General features: G+C 50.1%; 1 long non-coding RNA gene across 1 annotated transcript; it reads left to right on the top strand.

Annotated features, from left to right (window-relative positions):
- Window positions 1-1,306: 1,306 nt before the first annotated feature.
- Window positions 1,307-14,800, top strand: LOC140917579 (uncharacterized). Its single transcript, XR_012160905.2, has 2 exons — window positions 1,307-1,534; window positions 12,283-14,800. It is a non-coding gene; the product is annotated as an uncharacterized LOC140917579 (long non-coding RNA).
- Window positions 14,801-15,420: the final 620 nt, after the last annotated feature.

The raw sequence follows: 15,420 nt of genomic DNA, 5'->3' as shown, positions 1-15,420 counted from the left end.
GAACTGGTGTCCATATACTGTGGTGCTATCTGGCACAGAAACCAGGTCACTTCCCCCATGCCATAATGATCTATCCATCTCTCTTATTACCAGCAATGACTACACCAGGCTTCACTTCCCCACATGCCAAATTCCTGTTGACTTCACTGAAATTCAGTAGGTGAAAGGGTCTGCAGGACTGGCCCTAAGCTGTGTGACAGAGCGAGCATTGGCAGAGCCATGCAGCGTTCCTTGAGACTAGCAGGACGGCATCACACCCCTCTGTCAGAATCAGCTGTGGGGGGAACCTGGTGGCATGTGAGGGTTGGTGAAACTCAATGTAGTTTTGTGATTTGCAAAAATAGTGACGTCCACTAAACCAATGTTATCGTCCCTTAAATTCACGGAGCTGATCCTCTGGTGTACTGTGATCTGATCCACTTTAAAATCACCATTTCTGTTGTCCCATTTGTAACTGCTTGTTTTAAATGGGAAATGTGTTTTAATTTCTATTATTTGGGAGTGCAGAATTCCCATCAAGTTTTCCCTTCAATCTCGACCAGGCTATAAAATATTATATTGAAGAGTAAGAAAACTTGCCCTGTGTTAGCCCAGACTGGACTCTTGCTCCTTTCACTAACTTTTGCCAATGGGGGCAGAAGCCACATTTATAACCGCTTTACTCCTGTTTGACTCAGGCCTGTAGGAATTTTTTTTTTTTCAGCCAGTGGCCGTCAAGAGTGTATCCCAGGGGTCTCAAACTCAAATGACCACCAGGGCCACATGAGGACTAGTACATTGGCCTGAGGGCTGCAACACTGACCCCTCCACTGCCCCGGCCCTGCCCCCACTCCACCCCTTCCATGAGGCCCCGCCCCTACCCCACCTCTTCCCTGCCCCATTCCAATCCCTTCCCCAAAATCCTCACCCCAACTCGGCCCCCTTCCTGCCCCCAGAGGGTGCAGGAGGGGTGCAGGGGGCTCAGGGCAGGGGGTCGGGGTGCAGGAGGGGTGTGGGATGCAGCAGGGGGTTCGGCTGCAGGAGCGGTGCAGGGGGTGGGCTCTGGCCCAGCACACACCAGGGGCAGGGCAGGCTCCCCGCCTGCCTGCCCTGCCCCCGCCCTGCTCCAGTAAGCGGCTGGAACCTGGGAGGGGGGCAGGGCACAGCCCAGGGGTCTGTGTGTTGCCCTGGCCATGCCTCCAGGCACTGCCCCCCACAGCTTCCATTGGCTGGGAACAGGGAACCGTGGCCAATGGGAGCTTTGGGGGTGGTGCCTGGAGGCGTGGCCAGGGCAACACACAGATCCTTGTCGTCTCCCCCCCCCCCACAGGTTCTGGCTGCTTCCCGGCCCGGAGCCGCTCTAGGTGTGCACCGGGCCCGGAGCCGCTCTAGGTAAACGCTGTGGGGGCTGTGGGGAGCTGGTGGGCTGCAGAAAATAACCCCACGGGCCACATGCGGCCCATGTGCTTGAGACCCCTGGTCTATCCTGATGAGGACACTTGGAGTAATACTGGTGTATGCAGTGATCAAGCAGTTTGCTACCAAGCAGCAGAAGGTGAGTGGAGCACATAAAGAGAGATGTAGAAACAGGCCCCAGGGTCTGTCTTCTCTACTGGATAAAAGCCTGATCCTGGTTGGTGTTGCATTGAGAGGCCTGGTAGCTTCAGAAGGCCATATAAACTGTCAGAGCACTTTCTCCTCTAGCCCTGGTGTTAGAATCACAGCATCTTGGGAAAGTTCCTTTCAGGTTTTCCCTCTCTTCCCACTTCTTCAGCCAGGTCTCTGGTTAGCCACCAGGAAGGTGCTTCCTTTAGCAATGGGACTTAGTCACTGTTACATCCAGATGTAAACTCAGACTCTTATATGCTAGAGGAGAAAAGATCAAACAAACCTGAAAATTGCTCCCAACGATCTCCTTTTCATCCAGGTAGCTAACCTCACTAGTGGGATTTTCCTCTGATGAGGTGCCAGCCAGGCACCTGTTGATAAATACTCTGTACCGGCTGGCTGACAGAGCTCAGTGCATGAAGACTTATTTCTTTTAGGACACCCAGTCCCACGGGGAAGGTGCTGAGCTCCACTGCGTGATCTCAATGATAGTTTAGTGTCGTCCAGGTGCACAGGCTATTAACTGCTAGCTCTCCTACTCAGTCCAGGTTGGGGGAGGAGGAATCTCCGGGTCTGGAACAACTAGTGAGTGTCCTATCTTGTGGAGAATGGTTTCTCCTCACTGAACGAAGATGCACACGCAGCCTCTTGTCTGAGGGACATTCAGAGCCCGGCTCCACCACAGATCTCCCTAGTGCTGTAGGGACAATGCAATGATCAGAGTCACTTACTTTCTTAGTTAAGTGAGTTTACAACTATTAACAGCTTTAGTCAGTGACACCCTGATTGTATTGCAGACAAGTTCAGCATGGAGAGTGACCATGGAGATTTGCCCCATTCTCTTCCTGTGTTCCCCCACCCCAGCCCTGATCTAGTGCAGCTACTTCTAGAAGTGGAAAGGAAGCCACCAATTCCCACAGGTCACCCAGCAGCCATCTGTTGGTAATGGCTGTCTGCCAGCAGGCAGAATTTGACCTCCCACTTCAAAATCCAGTTACGAAGGAATCTCCTGAGTTCTCCAGTCTCACTGTTTTCCTGCATTTGCAGCCATTTAGCTGAGCTGAGGCAGGGACTGCACTCATCTGCAAACAGCTCCTACAGGACTGGCTCCCACAGCTGGAGAAAAGCCAGAGCAGCTCTGAGGTTTCCCAGGAGTTTCCTCTTGCTGTGAGTCACCATTCATATGGTGCTTCCCCTCTGACCAGCGAGGTGTTCCCCACGTATCATCGTCTCTGTTCTGACCACAGGCACCGTGCAGGCCTTCCATCTGGAGCACCGCAATTCAGCCCTTAGTCTGCCCATGGGGCATTGCAGAGCAGCAGGTGATGTGCCTTTCCTCAGTGGGCTGCTCACCCGTCCTCTGCAGCATGCTCAGCTCTGCTGTCCCAGGGAACAAGAGGCTGGGTGTGGAAATCAAATTCTGACCTCTTGCCTAACAGTGCGGATCACGGCCCAGGTACTGGGGTAGCCTGATGCTGAGCCTTCAAACTGCCCCAGAGTCTGTTTCTCTCCATTGTGCATTTTAACCCTGTTAGTAAGACAGGGGAGCATGAGCATATTTTTTTTTGCACAGAGAAAACATGAAGGGGGCAGAGCAGAGGATAACATCTCGCTATTACCTTCTTCAGGTAACTGATTTCCTTTTTTGTGATCCTCCAAAAACACACACAAGCCTAGAGGAAGAAATCCTTCAGAAGGGAATGGATTGAGGCTATGGCTGACAGGTGGGGAATTCCAATTGCAGTGGGGAGCTCTCCACTGGTGTAAGGTGGATTGAGATGTTAGAGCCAGCTCCTGGACCAGCCAGCCCCCCATTTCCAGAGAAGGAGAGAGGGTGAGGGTGTACCAGAGCAGCGGAGAGGACCTGCCAAGCACAGTCCTGCTACGTTGATCCTCCGTTGACATAAAAGCCTTTCGGGCCATCAGGCTACTGGCATAAGTTAGAGCCACGGGGGACCTACTCTAACTTATACTGGTGGAGGATATTGGACTAGATGGACCGTTGGTCTGACTCAGTATGGCTGTTCTTATGTATAAAGCACCATGCACACGCCTGTGACACCATCTATATGATTATTATTTCTTTATTTGAATTCAATTGTCTGGGTTAATTGTGATCTTAAGAGTCATTTCTGTAAGGGAAGCAGATCTCGCTCAATCACCAGAACCAGGTTCCTTTCTTTGTCTCACCTTTTTCTAGGACTCTATTTTTGAGTTCCCATTCTGCAGTTCCATTGTTTCTTGCTCCCTAATTAAAGGCAGGTCCCCCTTCACCCACCATTTCACATATTAACACTGTCTTCAGGACCATCTCAGAGCATCAACCTGTGCACTCTGCTTAGAATGAATCATTTGAAGCTCATAGAGGAAGTTGGCGTCATGCTGTCCATAAGCAAAAGGGGTTTTGGATAGGAATTCTGTACGACAGACTCTGCGGTATAGTCCTTTGGTTATTCAGCCTGTTACTGTCTGGCTGTCGCTTTAGTTTTTCTTTCATGAGGTGACCAATCAGATCCCATATCTACACACTAAGGAGCCACCCACAGGAATGGATGAAACATACAAACCCAGCATTCTGAGCGCTCACTCTAAGGGTACGTCTACACAGCTAAAAAAGACCCCTGGCTCCGTCTGGACGGAGACTCCTGGGCACCAGAACTTGGCAGGAGAGGTGGATTTCAGAGCCCAGGCTCCAGTCTGAACCTGAACATCTACCCTGCTATTTTTTAGCCCTGCAGCCTGAACCCAATTCAGCTCATCTGGGCTCTGAGATATGCTGCTGAGGGTGGGTTCTCCCCCTCCACCCGCATAGATGTAGCCCAAGAGGCCCCTGCAGCCTCATGTCCCACCCAGATAAGGAAACAGACAAAGATAATTTACAAAACCAACTATCGCCTTATGGTAAATACACTAGAATCCAGACACTGACCTGGGGAGACTAAACTACATTGGCACACTGATTAAATGAAAGCCGAGGCACCAGCTTGGATCAGAACTCAGGGCTTGTCTACACTGATAATTTACAGCGCTGTAACTTTCTCGCTCAGGGGTGTGAAAAAACACACCCCTGAGCACAGCAAGTTTCAGCGCTGTAAAGCACCCGTGTAAGCTGGGCACCAGCGCTGGGAACCGCACTCCCAGCGCTGGTAGCTATGCCTCTCGTGGAGGCGGGTTTTTTTTAGCATTGCCAGTGTAGACTAACCCTGAGTGACAGCACCTTGCAAGAGTGACTGAAGCCAGGAAATAAAATAGGTCCAGTGATAACAGATCTACCACTCCACGTCTGGGTGATTAGATGGCTTGGGGCTCAGGGAATTCTGAGGGGGTACAGACCTGTTCACATCTAGGGCACTGGTTGAAATTCTAGCCCTTAGGGACTGACAGTTATTGATGGCTGTTGCTGTCCTTCATATAAGGAGTTTTGTGGTCTCAGTCCAGTTCCCAAAGGTGGCATCACCAAAACCACTAACTGGGACCCTCATAAGTAGATTCAGCTGAGATCAAGGACTGAATTGGCCATGGGGGTTCACTTCCTCCCCCCCACAGAAGTGGTTCTTCCTGGTCAGGGGGGCTACCAGGGCAGTATGGGGGAGCTTGCACCATCGCTGTCTATGCTGTACTTGTTTTGTGGCTCTCTCTCTGTCCTACCAAGAAAGACAAACCCTATAAGATCAGCGAACACGCCCTGTCGGAGTCCTGAGAGATTAATTTCTCTCACCCTCACTGTGCCAAGTAAGCCACACAGGACCCATTCCCAGCCTCCCCACAACTGCCTGTCTCAGCCCTGCTCAATTTTCCAGGCACTGCTCATCAACACACCACCCCAGAGGCCAACCCACCTCTTCCTTGCTGGTTCCCTGCCTGATGGAGTAGGTGAGAAATGGCAGCAGTATGCCTCAGTTTTCCCCTTCTGTAAAATGGGGATAATAATAATTGCCTACTGCACAGGGGGAGGGGGTGCAAGGCTTAAATAACATCTGCCAAGTTTATGGGGAGCTCCAGCTGAAAAGGTGCACAGATACCCTGGTGATGGGAGTGATAGGAAAACCTGAATCAAACTGCGTGGGACAGTTCTCTATAGCGCAAGCTACTACTATCAGTGCTGGTGCTGCCATGTCACCCTGTACCAGGATAGAGCCATGTCCCATCATACATTTCCCAAAATGTTACACAGGAGCATTTGATCTGGGCATCTCTCTGGAGGAACATCAGTGCCCTCCACCACCAAACCTCCACTCAGCTCCCACCTGCGGCAGGAAGGCCCTCACACTGTATAATTCCCTTCTGTCTGCACAGTCCTGGCAGTGGGGCTGACCCCAGTCCTTCTCTAGGTCTGTGAGAAGGTGTAACGGTTCTCACATTCAACAGAGCATCATTGTTACAAAGGTAAGGAGGGGCATCAGGACAACCGCTTCCCCTGGAGGGGGTAGCTTTCGTCTGCCCCACTCCATTATGGAGATCAAGAAATAAAACCCTATTTTCCCACAGCTACCCCCTCAGCTTCTCTCTGGCTGGGGTGTACACAACTCACCATACCAGAGCACCCCTAAGGGCAAAAGCTGGCATTGTAATCTCTCCACCTCACCCTCTTCCGCAGGGTTCCCATGGGCTGGGGAGGGGAGTTGGCTCTCCATCCAGGTCACATTTATGTTCTCATTCCTTGCAGGGTAACCAGGCTCCTTAGTCCAAGTACAAACCAGTACCAAAACTAGAGAATCAGTAGCTCTACTGGGTTCAACCTTCAGCCCCTTTCCTTGCAGGCAGGCCCCAGCAGCAGCCTGTTTTACTGCCTAGCCACCAGCTCCTATGCACCAATCAACCCGCCAAGCCCGCCTTCCTACGAGGGCCTCTGGCAGGTTAGAGCCTTCCCACATTCTCTAGGCCAAGCCAGGCTTCTTACTGCATCTCTGAGCAGCTTGCCAGTCCTCTTCACCAACCGGCCCCCATCTGCTGCTGGGCTTTCTTCCTCTGAACTCCAACACCCCGTACAGGTACAGCAGGGTGGTGCTAACTGAACAAGGCTGGCTGGCCTCAGACCTCCTTGCCCTTAAAGGGGCAGACCACCTAGTTACAAAGGATCACTGTAGGGATCTTTCCCAGCAGGAGTCACTGAAAGGAATGGGGTAGGGAGCTCCTCACCACTCCAGTGCCAGCCTTTCCCAGCAGAAGTCACTTTTGGCCGTGGGGAAGGAGCACTGCTGGGGGCAGGGGGAACTCAGCTACTCCAGCCAATGTAAGCAGTGGTGTAGCTCTAGTGGCAACTGGGTGGGACATAGTCATGATTGGCGGATGTGCCTTTCCCACAGGCTGTCATGCACCTATCAAACGCATTAGAACTACAGGTGCACAAGAAGGGCTTCAACATGGAAGTGGGCCAGTATATTTTCATCAATTGTCCCTCTGCCTCCCACTTGCAGTGGCGTCCTTTCACCCTGACCTCTGCACCAGAAGAAGACTTCTCCATCCACAGCTGAGCAGCAGGGGGCTGGGAAGAGAAGCTAATTGATGCTTTTCAGCAGCAGGAACCAAAGACACACAGGCAGATAAGGAAGCCCATGATGACGTTCTCTACCCAGAGTGTTGAGTTCTTCAGTACAAGGAAATATGAATCCGCATGCACAGAAAGTAGCAGAGACCAGCTGCTGGAGCAGGGTCGGAGATCCAAGGAGGCATCTTCCTCCTCTTCTCCAGGTCCTGCCTTATCTTGCTAGCATTGAGGAGGACAGTCCCGTGTTCCAGTATGAGGCTGCCATGCTAGTGGCAGCAGGTATTGGGAGAGGGTTTGGAGTAGTCTCAAGGCCAATGAGAGTTTAGGATGAACATAATCCGATGGGAGATAGTAGGCATCGGCTGGAATAGCTGAGGTCCAATAAACAAGCTGAGTTGCCTGAAAAGATTGGGAACCACCATTTGAGAAGATCTGATCTCATTCTTCAGATGAGTGGGTCGATATCGGTGGAGTGGGTCACATACTATATCAGTGAACCAAAACTGGTGGAGGGATACTGGTTAAAGACCCTTATTTCTCTGGACTTTGACCGCCAGAGGGCAATGTTGGCATAAATGAAGGGCACAAAGGCATGTACAGTACAGGAATTACAGGGAGGCTGGACAGCTTCCCATCCCTTTGTTAGAAGGATGGCAGGGCTTGTTTAAACTAGCTAAGTTCATGGAGGATGGGTCCATCAATGGCTATGAGCCAGGATGGGCAGGGATGGTGTCCCTAGCCTCTTTTTGCCAGAAGCTGGGAATGGGCAACAGGGGATGGATCACTTGATGATTACCTGTTCTGTTCATTCCCTCTGGGGCACCTGGCATTGGCCACTGTCGGAAGACAGGATACTGGGCTAGATGGACCTTTGGTCTGACCCAGTATGGCCATTCTTATGTTCTTAATGATTTTTAGTGCTGCTGGTTCCCTATTTGTTTTAGTGAAAATATTGGTGCACGTTTCGTATTCTGTCTGTGAGCCAGGGTAGGCGTTTCCTTAACTCCATTTCCACTCCCTGGGGGATTGGGAAGGACCCAGGCTGAGGAAAGCAAGGGGGGAACTGATTTGCTGTCCCCACAGCACACCTATGATCTTGTTACACTGGGGAGCACGTGCTGGGACTGTCAGCAGCTTTCTGACTCAGCTCAGCAATAACAGGGCTGCCTGAGATCAGTGAGTTCTGCTCCACCTTGCAGCCCTGACTATTGAGGGGTTCCAGGGCAGGGGCTCCAGGGGCACTGATGGAGCAAAGCATTTCACTCTGGTTCAGTGGAGGATAGGATTGCAAGAAACAGTAAGATTCCTTTTGATCTGCACAGGGCTTGCTAGTTGCTTCCCCAGCAGCTGGCTGGAAAAACACCCAGACCTAAAAGGGCTAAATTCCGACAGCATTAAACGAGCAAATGAAACTTCCTGCTTCAAAAGGGGGAAATGATGCCCTCCTTGTAGGGTCCCCAAGCCCATCCCTGTCTCCCTCTTCAGAGCTTTGGGAATAAAACTCAGGCCTGTCTCTTGTGATGAGTTTGCTGGGTCTCTGGGAGCAGAGCATGTGAGTCACAATCATTTCTCCTTGGGAAACTGTGACTTTTTATCCCTCAGGAGAGCCCCTTCATCCTCATGCCACCAGAAGAGGGGCAGGAAGCTCAGAACTACACCGAACCTCTGTGGTAACTTAATCAGCTATGTAATTTACATAGATTGGGAACAACTGCCCCAGATAGGCCCCTCCTCTGACCCAAAGCATTGCTGCTTCCCAGTCTCTTGGGCCATGCATTGCTACTGCCTTGCCCCCACTCCTCCTGGCCAACCTATATCCTGCCTTGAATCCCCCTCCAGCAGCCCCAATTCCCTGCTACTCCCTGCAGGTCCTTACCTGGATCAGCCTGGCCCCAAACAGCCACACCCTGCCCTCTGCTGCTGTTAGAATCAGTCACAAGGAGTCCAGCTCATTCTCAGTGTTCATACTTTCGTTCTCACTCTCCGTCCAGTAATGTCGCCCGCTGGCAGCATCTTTCCAGTAGGGGGTCCTGTGCAGCTGCTATCAGCATGTCTCAGTGGAACTTCCCCCCCTTATTCCAGGGTGGGGCCTTCTTGCTGACCATGGCATGGCTTATAGGTCTCCAGTCAGTTCATTTCATCCAGGAGAGCTTTGATCCCATACTGAGGGCTGCAGGAAACAGCCAGCCAGGGCTGCTGTGGGACTGTGCCGTCATCCTTTGTTTTAAAGGATTGGCTATTTCACATTGTCGTACCTGGTCCATGTCTGTACTGCCTTTGTCCATGCCTCTGAGTGGAACCCCCATGACATGGAGGCCCTGAGAAGGAACCGGGAGTTGAATGGCATGCAGGATCAGTGTCAGATTCACCAAGAGGATATCAGGCAGGTGAGCAGGGAGCAACCCTTCTGCAGCTGTGGGGCCGCAGTGGAGTCTTCAGGAGAAGGATTCCCAGGGTACGGCACATGCTGCTGAGGGTGGATATGACTCTGAACTCTAACTCCTGCCTTTAGATGTCACAGGAATTCCTTCCCTGGGAAGCTGCACCTATCCCTTCCTTTCCAACCCGTTTTCTCATGTAGCAGAGCTTCCCCCATGATACAAGGGGTAGGAGCAAACGGTCAGAGTGTTATGTAGGAAAGGCACCATAATGTTTGCAAACTGTAGAAAACACGGACATGGTGTATTGGTCTGTGTTACCTCAGACCACCTCCACTGAGGGCATAAAGGGAAGGACCTAATGGGGCCTTGTTCCAAGGCATTGTCCATTCTACCTCCGAATGCCCCAAGCAACGAGGTTTCACACCTTTTCTTGGGAGATTATTTCACAGCCTTGTCAGAGATCTGCCTCCCTGTCAGGACTGCTCTCTGGCTTCAGATGAAATGTTGTTTTGTTGCAGTTGTAGAAAAATGGCCTTTTGCAAAATTGGAAATTTTTACTAAAAAATTTTGCTTTTCCCCTCCAAAATTTCCTATTTTTTTTCTAATTAAACTGGCAAATGCAAAAAAGTCATTTTTAAAATTAATTTCATCACATTTTCTGCCCTTTTCCCTCCCTCTGTCCTCTACTCTGGGGGAAAAGGAAAAACCCGAGAAAGGGAGAATAAAAAATGAAAAAATTCAAAATGGTCAAAAAACTATTTAAAAATAACAATATGGAAGAAATGAAAAATCACCCCGTTTCAAACCTATGGTACAAACAGTACTTTGAACATGAGCCACCTCCATTTTTTATTTTTTAAAATTTTTTTACCAGTGCTGGGTGAGGCAGTGAGAGCACATTTGCTACAAGCTGACTGTCAGCAGTGAGCTGGGCATGACTGCGTGGGTACACACAGCGAGAATTGCCAAGTCATGATTTTATTGTGAGCCTCACAATATTTGGTGTTTTTCTTAAAGTTCCAGCGGCTGGAGTCATGTGACTGTATGAGCTTCTCAGATCAGGTCTAGACTCAAAAGTTACATTGACGGAAGAACTCAAGCTAGTTACCACCTCTCAGGGAGGTAGATTAACTATGCCAATGGGAGAACCCCTCCTGTCATTGTAGTGAGTATCTACACTGAAGCACAGCTGTGCTGCTGTAGCATTTCAAGTGTAGATAAGCCCTCTGCTCTTTTATATTTTTCAGGAAGTTTCTGGCCCTTATGGTCATTTGAAAAATATGACCCAAGTGTACCCAAAAAGCTCAGAAACAAGAACACAAGTTAAAAGAACCCATAGTTGACTTTTTTTAAAAAACAACTTATGATTTTTAAGCTGATCTCATGACTTTTGAGGCCTGACTCATGGTTTTGAATGTTTGGGAGTGATGGTACTGCCTGGGGTTCAGAAACAAGCAATCCACCACAGGAGGTATGGTGCCAGGGTCTGGCATCAACACTAGGAGCCCTGTTACTTGAGTCACCCTTGCTAAGGTGACATTAGTCAGGGTTAGAGCTGGTCAGAAAATCCCCGCTCAGAAAATGTTGATGAAACTCTATGGAAAACTTTGTCAACGACAAAAAAAAGATCAGCTGCAAACTAGAAGTCAGAAATCCAATTTTCTGTCCAAAAAGAGTTTCAGTGGAAAATCTTTGACCAGCCCAAGTTTATTGCTCTGGTATCCAGGCTCCTTAAAGAACCCAGTCCCTGCCACTAAACTCCAATGATGGAATTAGTCAGACAGCATAGTTGCCATTTTCCTACGTACCAGCTCCCTCTAGTTGTTATAATGCACTACGCTCAATTGCTATGTTTTCTCAAGATCGCTTCTGTTCTATTCGGTGATATCTGAACACCACCCCTTTGGCCTTCCCTCTTTCTTCCTTTACTGATCTCAAAGATAGCATATCTGTGCCTGTCTCCCCAGCCATGAAAGGCTGCGAGCCCTCCAGAACCCATCAGAGCAAGCCGTGCTGGGTTCAGTGACAGCAGCGCCAGATGCCCCCTCCCTACAGTCGGGGGGTTGAGTAGAGGGTCTCTCTCTAAAGCTCTCCTGTTGGGGAAAATATTTCACACAGGAGAAGGAAGAGGAAGAGGGGGATGCTGCAGCCACTGGCAGAGCAGGAGCCACTAGAATTACCCACCAGTCTGTTTTCTTCCTTGTCTTTTCCTTTGTTGTTCAAAGTTTTTGTAACATAAACAGGAAAATCAATCCAACCACATGAATCAGATTCTACTGGGCATCAATTCCAAAGAGAGAGATGAAGTGAGGCGGATTCTCCTGACTCCTTCCCTCTAGCTACATAGTACTTAGCTGCAATCTTACATCACAGGCTCTGAGGGCATTTTCCATTAGCTCAGTGTGGTCATCATCCCTACTTTGCAGACAGGGAAACTGAGGCACTGAGCGGTGCCATGACTTGCACAAGGTCACAGAATGAGTCAGCAGAAGAGCAGAACCCCAACTGCCTGACTCCGAGTCTCATGCTCTAGCCCCATGACCCTCCTTCCCCTACTTTCACCTTGTAGAGTTTGGGCTTGTGACAGAGCCAGCTGTGGATCAGGATCTCAAAGGAGAAGCCCAGGGCAGAAGGCGAGGCAGGGAAGCACAGCTGCCCTGTCTGGGTGTCTGCAATGCACGTATGGTACCTGAGCCAGGGCTGTCTCAGGACTGGCAGGGCGCTGGGCCTCTCTGCTTTTTTCAGCATCTGTTTCGACACAAGGTTTCAAAACCAAAAATGATTCAGTATGACAATAGAGTTCCCTTTTCTTCGTTCCTACTGCAGGAGGGGCCGAGGTGAAGCCTGCCAGCCAGACGACCCTTAGAGCTCTGCATGCAGCCTCCGGCCACCCTCACATTTGGAATGGAGCTGCAGACACTACAGGGGGCCAGATTTCCAGAAGAGCTCAGCACACTGGTACCAATGTACAGGTTACTGGACTTCCACCAGCTGAGGTTCAGGCCTTGTAACCTTAGGCTCTGATCCATTTGGACAGCGCCTCACCCCTACACGGAGTACAGAAGTCAATGGCCTACAGGGGGTCAAGGATCAGATTGCAGGAGCGGGGCCTATTATTCAGTTACCTTTGGTGTTTAAAAAAAAAAAATTAATCCCTGCAGCTTCCCTGTGACAAGAGCAAAAGTGCAATGATGGAGGAAGAAGCATGATGCGATGCTGGGAGCATTTTGGCGACATGTATAATGTTTACTGGAACCCCCTAAGAAAGATCCAAATCTTGAAAGTTAATAACCAGCATAAGATAGCAATAAGATAAAAGCCAGCATTGGGGATGGAGTTAAAGGAGTGAGTGATGCCCCAGATAGGGGAAGCTGAGATGATCAGTTAATTAACTGCTGTGTCTGCTGTCTAAGGACGAGCTTGCCCAGCCAGTAATGGATTCAACTGACCAAAGTCTCATCCCTCCCTAACGAATATGGTGGACCCCTCTCTCTTTGGGCTGAGCTGCTGCAAACTGTCACACGGCACCATGTCAGTCCACACTCAAGGTTTTCTTCAGCCCCATTAGGACTGGAAACTTGGGTGGTTTTGTGTTTGTTTGCTTTTAGTAAAAGCTTAAATTCTGCACAGCCCACAGCAGCTATGAGAAAAGTGCTGCTATAACATACAAGCCTGGACTGGCTCAACCTGACCCCTGCTTGGTGAGCAATTCCTCCAGTCTTTGCATCCATCTGTCTGTGGAAAACCCAGGGCCTGGGACAGCTGCCTCTGTCTCACAAATGTCTTGGGATAGCAGGGTGGAGAGGAAGCCTGTGAGGGAGAAGGATGTGGTAGCCAATTCCCTCTGTGACACCATCGAAGGAACAGCACTGGCTGGCACTTGCAGAAGCAGTTGCTAGATACCCAGGCTACAAGAACAATGAATCTCAGGGCTCCGAGATGTTTGCAGACAGAGAGGAACAGATTCTCTGACTTGCTTCATTCAGGTGGTGGAAAGAGAATTGGGACTGCCCCTTAGCTGGGAACAAACTCGGCATGGGGAGGTCCCCAGCCGATATAGGTCCAGCAGAGTTAGCTCATGCCTCTCCCTTCTCCACAGCCTCTGGCACAGGGGCCTGTCCATCCAGGCTGGAGAAAGGCAGGGACTACTGCCCACTGGCACACCTTACAGCAGCCCAAAGGATGCTCTAACTTGAACTTGCAGCTGGACAGAGAGCAAGGGAGCTGTAAGTAGATGCCTGGCAGCTTTGCCCCTTTGCTGCATGCAGCAGAAGCTGGACACAGGGAAGAATCTGGCTCAGAGGGTGACTTTGCCTGGCACTTTGCAGAGGGAGCTTCCACTGGGGAGCACTTTTGTGTGTGTGTGTGTGTGTGTGTGTGTGTACATTTAGTTTTATTGCAGCAAAGCAGCTTCTTCACTTTAATGTTTAAACTAGCATCTTGCTTTCCTTTCCAGTGAACCAAAAACAACAAAAAAAAAGAATTTAAAAATAAACAAGAACAAAATTACAATAGAGCACATGCTGAACAGGCCCCGTTCTCAGGTGTCAGCAACACGGGGTGCGTGGCTCAGCTCACAGCTCTGGGAGGGGCCTGAGCTTTTGGAGCAGCTGGCTTTTCTCTTCCTGCTTAACAGGGAATGGTGTCAACTCCAGTGAAAAAGCAGGGAGTGGGGAGCGATGCAGGACAAAACGCCTGAGCCAGCAGAAAGCCTGCGGTGAAGGTTTCCGAGGAGTCAGCTCCCTGGCCACAGCTGCTGCTCTGCTGTAGTCTGCTTCCTCCACGCCTGTGGTTTGCACATTTCTCCCAGCTTGCTGGGCCATTTAGGAACAAAGCAGAGATTCTCTTTTAGCCCTGGGCAGGGGGAATGCTTTTAGTGCCGCTTTGTTAGGAAATCCACAGGATGCCCTTTGCCCGGGTCTGAGTGGATTAGGAATTCCAGAGACAGGGCATCATGCACGTCTGTTTTACAGTGCAGGATGTTTTGACGGAGATCCCAGCCTGGCTCGTGGATCACACAATCATGGTGCCTGGGGTCAAGTAGCTCGTTGTTATAGGGTAACTGCTACAACCTTTGGCCCGCTCTGAGGAAGCTCAATGAGTCTATGGAAAGATACAAAGATTGACTTGCTAGAAATGGTTCAGGTTTAGCAACTGGATGCAGCTGCCTTTACTGTAACATTTTTTAAGGGCCAAATCCTAGTTCCAGTGAAGTCAGTGGCAAAGTTCCCATTGACCAGGGCCAAGACCTTGGCTTGGAGTATTAAAACAACATCCCTAGCAAATAAGAGCATCTCAGCCTTTCAGGGCAGCTTTCAGTTTCTGGGCTGTGGCTTTTGTCAAAGCAGGACATTGGACAAGGAGGAAGGAAAAGGAAGAGGAGGAAAGAGGACAAATGATAACTGAAAGTGGTGCCCTCATTTCAAACAAGCCTTCACATGATCTACAGCACATTCCAGCCCAAATGATCCTCAAGCACTACCTGTCACAGTGTGGGATAGATAGAGAGGGGCTACTGCATCCGTCTCCAAAATGTAGCCACCCCAGTATGGAACACGGCAGCTGTTTGACAGTTTAGGACAGGAAGTGAAGAATACCATAGCCAACTGAAAGCATCAGGGGGGATTTCAAGAGGAAAAATATAATTATCAGTGTTTGAATGAGGCCAGGACACTGGGGTTAACACCCTGCCTCTTGAGGAAAATGCCACGAGACAGCTGATGCATAGGTGAGCAGGGCCTCAGTCTTATGCCAAAGGCAAACTTGGGCAGGCTTTTGTTCTCCCAGACTTCTCTTATAAGGCATGGCAGGTAGGTGGGAAAAGGGGTGGTAAGAGGCAGTACGGCTGGCACCATTTCCAACAGGGTTTTACTGTTCAGCTCTGCCTTGGGAGTTCCTTAGAGGGCTTAGACTCCATATAGAGGTGTGACACTATCACAGACTTCACTGGGCACATCTGTGCTG

The sequence above is a fragment of the Lepidochelys kempii genome, chromosome 9 (assembly GCF_965140285.1).
Source record: "Lepidochelys kempii isolate rLepKem1 chromosome 9, rLepKem1.hap1, whole genome shotgun sequence".
In the NCBI taxonomy this organism is placed as follows: Eukaryota; Metazoa; Chordata; order Testudines; family Cheloniidae; genus Lepidochelys; species Lepidochelys kempii.
Note: the sequence above shows the minus strand (reverse complement) of the source record. Positions and strands in the feature narration are given on the sequence as shown.